A 10,294-nucleotide genomic window follows, 5' to 3' on the forward strand; every position below is an offset into this window, starting at 1 on the left:
GCCGGACTGTGTCCAAGCTCCAACGCCGGACTGTATGTGAGCTTAATGCTGGAAATGCCCTGTATGGAGCCAGCCACTGGCACCCGAGCTTTATGCCGGACTGCTTCCGAGGTGGTGCACCACCCCGCCTGCGGGCCGATTTTTGTCAATATTTTTGATTGGTGCAATTTATTCTCTGCCGAGATATATAGCCAGTAGCCCTCAAGGTGTGTATCGGTCTAAAACCCGAGATGCACCTGAAGGATGACATAAGACCGCTGATCCCAGTAGCCCCTGAGACTCAGCTTGATTCGCAAAATTGGCCTAAGGATCAACTCCTAGCTAGGCAGAATACTTTGGGACACAAAATTCGGTGTGCAAAGTCCTCGAGACTCAGGTTGGGTGCGGGCGACCAACCTGAGGATCATAATCTCCTCGAAAACTATATTGCACTTAAATTTTCTGCATTGGATTGTCAATGCAGTTGCCCCCGAGAATTGGGTTGGGAAAAATGGCCGACCCTAGGATCGCACCTCCTCGGGAAAAAGTTCAACTGTCATGTATGTTTTGACAATACCGAGGTGGGGTTCAGTAGGAAAGATGCCGAACGGTAGTTTTAGAAAATAGTTTCACGCCAAACACCTCAACCAAGAGAATGTCCTGCTTCGTCTAGATTGAATCAAGCTGTTTTGGTGCCAATATGAAATTGGTCTTAAAATTGTAGTTTCGTCTTGCTTTGACATGACACATCTGATCTCTAGACTTCAAGTGGGTCAGCCTTCGGCTTCAACCTCCCTATCCCGAAGGCGGAGTGTTTCTCAGGCCAGTTTAGCGAATTAAATGCGAGCGGCTTTAGACAGAAACTAGGCTACCCGGCTATTGATCATACACATGAGTCGAGAAAGGAGTGGTAGAAAAAGACTCTGCAGCGACTAACAAAAGCGGCTCATATTAATTTAAGAGCCCCCAAGTGACTTGTGTAAAAAAAATTATGTATAATGATTGTATGCGCCGAAGTACTTATATCATATATGTGTTCACCCGAACTTTAAACGCGTCTTAACCGACCGTCGGCCTATCCCTCTTCGGTCAAGGGCCGAAAAGTGTTATGTATTCCACTAGTCGAGAATATCGACGGTGTTTCCAGGCAATCAGGCCATAAGGCTGTAACAGACAAAGCGCTCTCAGGGAACTTATGATATATTACTGACGAAGTGTAAGAAGCATCTTCGAAGAAAATAGTTGTAGCGACCCGACCTTAGACGGTCAAGTCTCTGTGCTTAAGTGTCATCCCTGGATCGGTATGCTGACACACACAGTACTCGAGGATTTATAACAGAGGTAAATCACATGTATAAAGTAACATAAATACTATTACCTCAATCCAAATAGCGGAAGCAACAACAAGGTTGTGGATTCCCATCAACACCAACGGCAAAGTTGAGTGTAGAAATCGTAACCCTAATATATCACTTACTCGTCGTAAGAATCCTGCAACATGAGACGTTGCAGCCACAAAGGGTCAGTACATTGAATGTACTGGCAAATTCACACCAGAGGATAATGATGAATAATAACTATCACTACATGCATATATGGCTGGTGGAAAAGCTCTATGGTTATAATGTTTTTGCGAGAAGCCAATTTTTCCCTACCACAAAGGAATAAATTTTATTTAACTAACATGGTAGTTGTTAAACATTGAGAAGGTACCTCCAACTCAATCCCAATTAAGAACGTGATTAACCCAATCAAATTAAATTAAGTAACATGATGATGAGATTCACATGATAATCCAAGAACTAGATACCCAAAAATACAGGCAACACTGGTTTCTCCAGGTGCCTCAATCCACCCAGATGTAAATTAAAGTAGCCACCATAAGTTGAACCATAAATTAATAATCTCACATCTGTCATGAAGAATTCAATCAAACCCAATCCACGTCTACGAGCATAGCATGGCAATATGAGCATAACATAAAAGTAACTCCCAGGGGTTGAATGCAGGGCAATAGGTTCTACCTCATCAACTACTTCCCAATACCCACATGTTATCAAGTCCTAACCATGTAGTGTTCGAGGGTTGAAACTAATGCATAAAAACTGGGTATGAAAGGGATATGATCAAAGTGTGAACTTGCCTGCAATGTTGATGACGAAGATTCGCACTCAACACTCTTGATAGTTCTACTCGTCACACTCCGTTTCAATCTATCGTAAGCAAGCAATGGTAATCACACATAAGCAATCACTCAAAAGATCATAAAGAACGAATAAGACAATTTGGAAAACATCAAAATCAAGCGAATAAATCTTGCGACATAAAACAATTTCTAACAGTACCAAAATTAAGTGAATTTGGCCTTATCAGAACGTTTAGGTCAAGAGCTTCGATTTGCAAAAAGAATCAACTAAATCGGAGTTATAAAACTCGAGTTATGAACAAAAGAAGTTCAAATTCAAATCTGTTTGAATTCAAATTCTAAAACTTTCAAAATCATGTTTAAGTTGTTTTACTGGAAAGAGGGGATTATAATGAAGAAGTGGGCGTTGGTTTCGTTGGATTTGGACTAATGGTTGAAAAGTTGTGGTGTTTTGAAAATCAGGGACTGAACTGAAAAATAAAATCTACACCTAGGTCCCTGGCCACGTGTTAGGAATCTATTGGTTAAAAACCGTTCGCTGCGAAGGCAAAGCAGTGAACGTTCACTAAGTAAAAAAACGATTTGAATAAAAAAAGAACTAATCTAATCCTATCCATCTAACCTAGATCGGACGGACGAGGAGCACCGGCGGCTTACCGCGATGGTGGGCGTCAACGTCGCCGGAGAAGGAGTCGGCAGCGGCGTCGGGGTCGTCGGGGTGGCTGCTCCGGCGGTCCTCTGGTGTGGCCGCAGGGTCTGGGAGAAGCAGCGCGAGGAGGGGAACGCAATGGCGGCGTCGGTGGAGGTCGAGGGTGACGGAATGGGGCGCGGCGGCGGGAGATCTAGTCAGAGGCGGAAACTCCGGCGAGGGCGGCGGTGGCTGCGGTTTGCGGCAAAGGAGGAGGAACGGGGTCCGGACGGCGGTATAAATAGGAGGAGGGGGTTGGCTTGCGCGAGGGGCAGAGGGAGAGGTGTCCCGCCTGCACACGGCGTCTCCGGCGAGGAGTGCTAGAGTCGGACTCCGGCGGCGGGTAGGAGAAGGTCCCGACAGGTGGACCCCACCTGTCGGTGACTGGGCGAAGCGGCGTGCGAGCGGGCGAGCTAGCGGGCGAGCGAGACGGAGGCGATTTGGGCGCGGGCGCAGGCCGCTGCTGGGCTGGGCCGGCTGGCCTGGCGCGGAGAGAGAGAGAGAGAGAGAGAGAGAGAGGGAGAGAGAGAGAGCAGTGCTGGGCTTCGGCCTGGCACTGTTCGAAGAGTTATTTTTTTAAAACACAGACAAACTAAAATAAAACAAAAGAAAATAGAAGCAAAATATAATATAGGCATATTATATATCAAAATTTTCAGAAAAAGATTTCCTACAGCGTGAACATTTTTTTAACGTCAAATAAAATCCACATAAATTTAAATAAAGCAAAGAGTGCTACTGCTATAATAAAATCCAATAAAAATCATTTTAAAAATACCAAAATGAATTCAAATTTATTTCTCTCCAATTTTTTGATGTAGGGAATCATGTTACCCTATTTTCCGTATATCTTATTTTTGGAGAAAAATAATTTGAATAAAATCCAAATAACTCCAAATTGAAAATAATTCCAAAAGGACTTTGAATTTGATCCTTTGAAACTCCCAACTCATATTTCATATGTTTTGAAGAAGTCATTTTATCTTCGCTCGTGAAAATCATTGAGTTGCATAAAGTTTCAGAATTGGAAATATTCTCAAATGAAATTCAAATATTTTCAACACCCCTTGTCATTTAAATAAATGGAAGAAGTCATGTCATCTTCTCTCCAGGGTTTTGTGGTGAAAAGAATTTGAATTCACGGAGATCAGAAAATGCAAAAATGAAAGTTTGGGAAAGTCCTTTTATTCCCTCTCATTTAACTTTCAAAAAGTTTCAAATTTCACTCAATCAATCACACAACAATCAAAGAATCAATCAAATCTATCTATTTAATATAACATTCCAAAATTTAGAATTTTGGGATGTTACAATAGTACCCCCACCGATACCTTTCTTCGGCTGCTCATTGTTACTATGAGACTTGTGCAATAGATTTTTTGTACTCATGAGTTCCGTTGTGCGCCGACCATGATTGAAAACAATAAGAGTGCTAGCTTTAGGCTTCACCCAGTCTGAGGTCCGAGCTCGGATGGCCCGATCGTGACAATCGCAGAGGTGCTCTCTGTACTCCCTAGCTGAACAATCGGGAACGTAGGGGTAAACACAGGAGCAAGGCAACCTAGCTTGCAGAACACTTAAGTCAAGATGGTGCATATTGTGGCGTAATACACGAACAAGGAACGAAGCCCCCAACTAAACGGGGTATTTGAATTTGTTTGTACCAAACGAGGTTTTGACAAAGAATGTTTTCCGCAAATGACTTTTTGTTAAAAAAGTATAATGCTTGGTCGAATCCGAACAAAATTCAAAACTGAAAGTTTTTGAGGATGAAAGCGACTTACCTGGTTAATGTGCTTGGTGTTGATGACGGGATTCGGGCTTGTGGAGGGACGAGGACGCCCATTCATCTATGACAGATCCAACAAGGTTCGCAGTCCTCGGCATGGCCGAGGTCCCAACCCCCAAGCCCGAGGTGTCCGAGCAAGGAGTTCGGCACTCTGGAGTGGTGACATAGCACGGCCAAGGTGGCGAGGTGGAACCCCCAGTCCAAGCGAGGCGACGGAGCAGGCCGGCAGTATGACGCCGAAGTGCCCGGCGTGGGTTAATGAAGTGATGACAAAGCCCCCGGTCCAGCCGAGGTGACAGCGTTGCCCAACCCGAATCATTTACCTGTGCACAGAAAATAGTGCAAGCCGGAGATAGTAGTAATAATAATAAAATGATTGCATAATTAATTTATGCAAAGTGAATAATCTGGTAAATATGGCCTGAACGCCGAAGTTAGCTCGATGGCGTGATAGTGGTGTGACATGGCGATGTCGACACAGGTTGGCCGGCCTCGGTGACAGCGAGAGACTGGCAGACTGACGCCATGTACGAGGGTCGGAAAAATTTCTCTGCAAAAATAATGCAGCACAAAAGAATAGAAAGTATTCTTTGTATAATAATTTATGTGCTAAACAAATAGCTAAGAAAAATAAAACCTGGACAGCGATGGTCGTGGAGGACCAAAGCGAATAAAGAAACATCGGTCGAACTTTGATTGTTGCCTGAAGTAGTGCTAGCTGGACTGCTAGTATTCACCAATACGTGAAGTATTCTTGTAGATTAGATCACAAGGACCGTGCTTGCAAAACAAGTATTTAATTAGTTTAGAATACTCTAGGTCTATGCACTTTTGAAAAGGATTACTAGGAACTGCCATCGGCTGATGAAGAGCTAAATTAAAAAGAAGGGGGAAATAATTGAATCTCCCTGTTTGTATGCTGCCATGGATCCAAGTCCCTGTTAGGGTACTGCTTCCGCACTATTTTTTCGGCTGGATCGCCTGTTGGTCAGATTGAGTATGGATCCGATGTATCCGGATCCAATGTATCGGCAAGCAGTGAACGCGAACACGGGCCGTACATTATACGAGTCAGTAGATGAGGATTGAGGAGCCCCATCTGCATTGCTTGTTTACACCTGAGACTATACGTCTGCGCTTTGTTCTTCCGATCGATCTCACGTGAAGTAACCACGAAGACAGATCATCGGATCAATATGATCGCTCGACGTTGTGCTCCGCCGCAGAAGAAATTTCTGTGAACAGAATAACATGAACGAGCAGTGGTAATTCATAAAGAATTTCAATTTACTTTCATAATTTTAACTGAAAACATAACACCTGATTTGGCTGGGCGAGGTGACAACATGATACGGTCACAATCGAATTTTGATGTCCGCCAAGCTGCGGACAAGGATTTGACCAGCAAGAAGCCAGCCGGATTGGCTCCAATAAAATCGCCACGTACGAGCATCAGCAGGATACATATGCAAAAATAATGCAGTACCGTCCAACAAAAAATATTATGTGTAATAATAATCTACAAAACACAGTATAACGGCAGGTATTGAGTCCTCCGTCCTCCCTGTTGATCGCCTCTTAGTGCACATAGCAATTTGAGGGAAGAGAAAATTGGCCAAGTACTCCATGTGAAGTAGTAGTGCTAGGTACTTAGCTAAACCAGTACTAGCGTCTGATCCAAGTAGCAGTAGCAGTAGTTAGTCTCGTAGTCACCAATAAGTGGAGACTGGATGCAAACCAGTATGTAACTATGGCAGTACTAGGTGCTGAATTAAATAAGGAAAAGGGAAGATAATGAGGGAAAGGATCTGCCGGCATTTTGGGAACGGGGGTCCCAAGACTTGCCTGCCTGCGGCCCTTGGCGTGGCTCTGCGAGCGGGCCCATACGACCCATCTTCACCAACAAGCACTCAAGACCATCGCGAGGGGCCAAGCCTCGCGAGGCGGACGGCGCAAGACCCCTTCGGGAGCGGCCTCACCAGGTTGGCTCGCGAGGGGCGGAGAGATCAAGGCAAGGCAAACCTCACGAGGTTCTCGTGACGTGAGCCATGACGATTGAGATCAGGCGGGCGCTAGCGCGCACAGTGTACTTGTTTCCTCTTTAGTGCTAAGGAGGCAAGCGCAGGCGCGGAGTACCGAGGCGTCAAGCAATGGTTTCCATATCAGTGCAACGAGACCAAGACCAGCAGGACGGCAAGACAGAGGTCACCATGGAGCCCAAGGCGGCGTCACCACCGGAGCCTTTTGCAGGTGAAGACTGCTTTTGTCAGGATAAGCTGTACTAGTTGTCCCCTTTCAAATTGGTCGTTGTTCACTCCCTTCCCGCTCAATATTTGGGGAGAGGACCAGGGCCTCTATAAATAGGACTAGCCACTACCGTAGACGTGGACAGATCACTGAGATCATCCTCAACCACACAAGTTCACCAGACACAAGAACACCCCGCCTTAGGAGGCTCTTCTTCCCCTTGTACTGTTCATCCTCAGCCCAAGAGGCAATCCACCACTGATGTCTACTACACAACCTTCTTCTTGTAGACGTTGTTGGGCCTCCATGTGCAGAGGTTTGTAGGACAGTAGCAAATTTCCCTCAAGTGGATGACCTAAGGTTTATCAATCCGTGGGAGGCGTAGGATGAAGATGGTCTCTCTCAAACAACCCTGGAACCAAATAGCAAAGAGTCTCTTGTGTCCCCAACACACCCAATACAATGGTAAATTGTATAGGTGCACTAGTTCGGCGAAGAGATGGTGATACAAGTGCAATATGGATGGTAGATATAGGTTTTTGTCATATGAAAATATAAAAACAGCAAGGTAACTAATGATAAAAGTGAGCACAAACGGTATTGTAATGCGTTGAAACAAGGCCTAGGGTTCATACTTTCACTAGTGCAAGTTCTCTCAACAATAATAACATAATTGGATCATATAACTATCCCTCAACATGCAACAAAGAGTCACTCCAAAGTCACTAATAGTGGAGAACAAACGAAGAGCTTATTGTAGGGTACAAAACCACCTCAAAGTTATCCTTTCTGATTGATCTATTCAAGAGTCCGTAGTAAAATAACACGAAGCTATTCTTTCCGTTCGATCTATCATAGAGTTCGTACTAGAATAACACCTTAAAACACAAATCAACCAAAACCCTAATGTCACCTAGATACTCCAATGTCACCTCAAGTATCCGTGGGTATGATTATACGATATGCATCACAAAATCTCAGATTCATCGATTCAAACCAACACAAAGTACTTCAAAGACTGCCCCAAAGTTTCTATCGAAGAGTCAAGATGAAAACGTGTGCCAACCCCTATGCATAAGTTCACAATGTCACGGAACCCGCTGATACGTCTCCAATGTATCTATAATTTTTGATTGTTCCATGCTATATTATATTCTGTTTTGGATGTTTAATGGGCTTTATTATGCACTTTTATATTATTTTGGGACTAACCTATTAACCGGAGGCCCAGCCCAGAATTGTTATTTTTTGCCTATTTTAGAGTTTCGCAGAAAAAGAATATCAAACGGAGTCCAAATGGAATGAAACCTTCGGGAACGTGATTTTTGGAACAAACGTGATCCAGAGGACTTGGACCCCCTGGGTGCGCCCTCCACCCTCGTGGGGCCCACGTTGCTCCACCGACGTAGTTCTTCCTCCTATATATACCTACGTACCCCCAAACTACCAGATACGGAGCCGAAAACCTAATTCCACCGCTGCAACCTTCTTTACTCGTGAGATCCCATCTTGGGGCCTTTTCTGGAGCTCCGCCGGAGGGGGCATTGATCACGGAGGGCTTCTACATCAACACCATAGCCTCTCCGATGATGTGTGAGTAGTTTACCTCAGACCTTCGGGTCCATAGTTATTAGCTAGATGGCTTCTTCTCTCTCTTTGGATCTCAATACAAAGTTCTCCACGATTCTCATGGAGATCTATTCGATGTAATCTTTTTTGCGGTGTGTTTGTTGAGACCGATGAATTGTGGGTTTATGATCAAGTTTATCTATGAAAAATATTTGAATCTTCTCTGAATTCTTTTATGTATGATTGGTTATCTTTGCAAGTCTCTTCGAATTGTCAGTTTGGTTTGGCCTACTAGATTGATCTTTCTTGCAATGGGAGAAGTGCTTAGCTTTGGGTTCAATCTTGCGGTGTCCTTTCCCGGTGACAGCAGGGGCAGCAAGGCACGTATTGTATTGTTGCCATCGAGGATAACAAGATGGGGTTTATATCATATTGCACGAGTTTATCCCTCTACATCATGTCATCTTACTTAAAGCGTTACTCTGTTCTTTTGAACTTAATACTCTAGATGCATGATGGATAGCGGTCGATGTGTGGAGTAATAGTAGTAGATGCAGGCAGGAGTCGGTCTACTTGTCGCGGACATGATGCCTATATACATGATCATACCTAGATATTCTCATAACTATTCTCAATTCTGTCAATTTCTCAACAGTAATTTGTTCACCCACCATAATACTTATGCTCTCGAGAGAAGCCACTAGTGAAACCTATGGCCCCCGGGTCTATTTTCCATCATATTAATCTTCCAACACTTAGCTATTTTTATTGCCTTTTATTTTACTTTGCATTTTTATCATAAAAATACCAAAAATATTATCTTATCATATCTATCAGATCCGTCACTTTCGTAAGTGACCGTGAAGGGATTGACAACCCCTTTATTGCATTGGTTACGAGGATCTTATTTGTTTGTGTAGGTGCGAGGGACTCGTGCGTGGCCTCCTACTAGATTGATACCTTGGTTCTCAAAAACTGAGGGAAATACTTATGCTGCTCTACTGCATCACCCTTTCCTCTTCAAGGGAAAACCAACGCAGTGCTCAAGAGGTAGCACCCGCAAATTGATCACCAAAACATACATCAAGTAGATCACGTGATATGCCATTGTCACCAGAGATAAGCACATGCAAGACATACATCAAGTGTTCTCAAATACTTAAAGACTCAATCCGATAAGATAACTTCAAAGGGAAAACTCAGTCCATTACAAGAGAGTAGAGGGGGAGAAACATCATAAGATCCAACTATAATAGCAAAGCTCGCGGTACATCAAGGTCGTGCCAAATCAAGAACACGAGAGATAGATAGATCAAACACATAGCTACTGATACATACCCTCAGCCCCAAGGGTGAACTACTCCCTCCTCGTCATGGAGAGTGCCGGGATGATGAAGATGGCCACCGGTGAGGGATCCCCCTCCGGCAGGGTGCCGGAACAGGGTTCTGATTGGTTTTTCGTGGCTACAGAGGCTTGCGCGGCGGAACTCCCGATCTATTCTGCTCCCCAATGTTTTTAGGGTATATGGATATATATAGGCGAAAGAAGTCGGTCAGGGGAGCCACAAGGGGCCCACAAGGGTGGGGGGAGCGCCCAGGGGGGTAGGGCGTGCCTCCCTGCCTCGTGGCTTCCTCGAAGCTTCCCTGACGTCTACTCCAAGTCTCCTGGATTGCTTCCGTTCCAAATATAACTCTCCCGAAGGTTTCATTCCGTTTGGACTCCGTTTGATATTCCTTTTCTTTGAAACACTGAAATAGGCAAGAAAACAGCAATTTGGGTTTGGCCTCCGGTTAATAGGTTAGTCCCAAAAATAATATAAAATTGTTTAGTAAAGCCCATAAACATCCAAAACAGATAATATAATAGCATGAATTC

Source organism: Aegilops tauschii, chromosome 2 (assembly GCF_002575655.3).
Source record: "Aegilops tauschii subsp. strangulata cultivar AL8/78 chromosome 2, Aet v6.0, whole genome shotgun sequence".
Lineage (NCBI taxonomy): Eukaryota > Viridiplantae > Streptophyta > Magnoliopsida > Poales > Poaceae > Aegilops > Aegilops tauschii.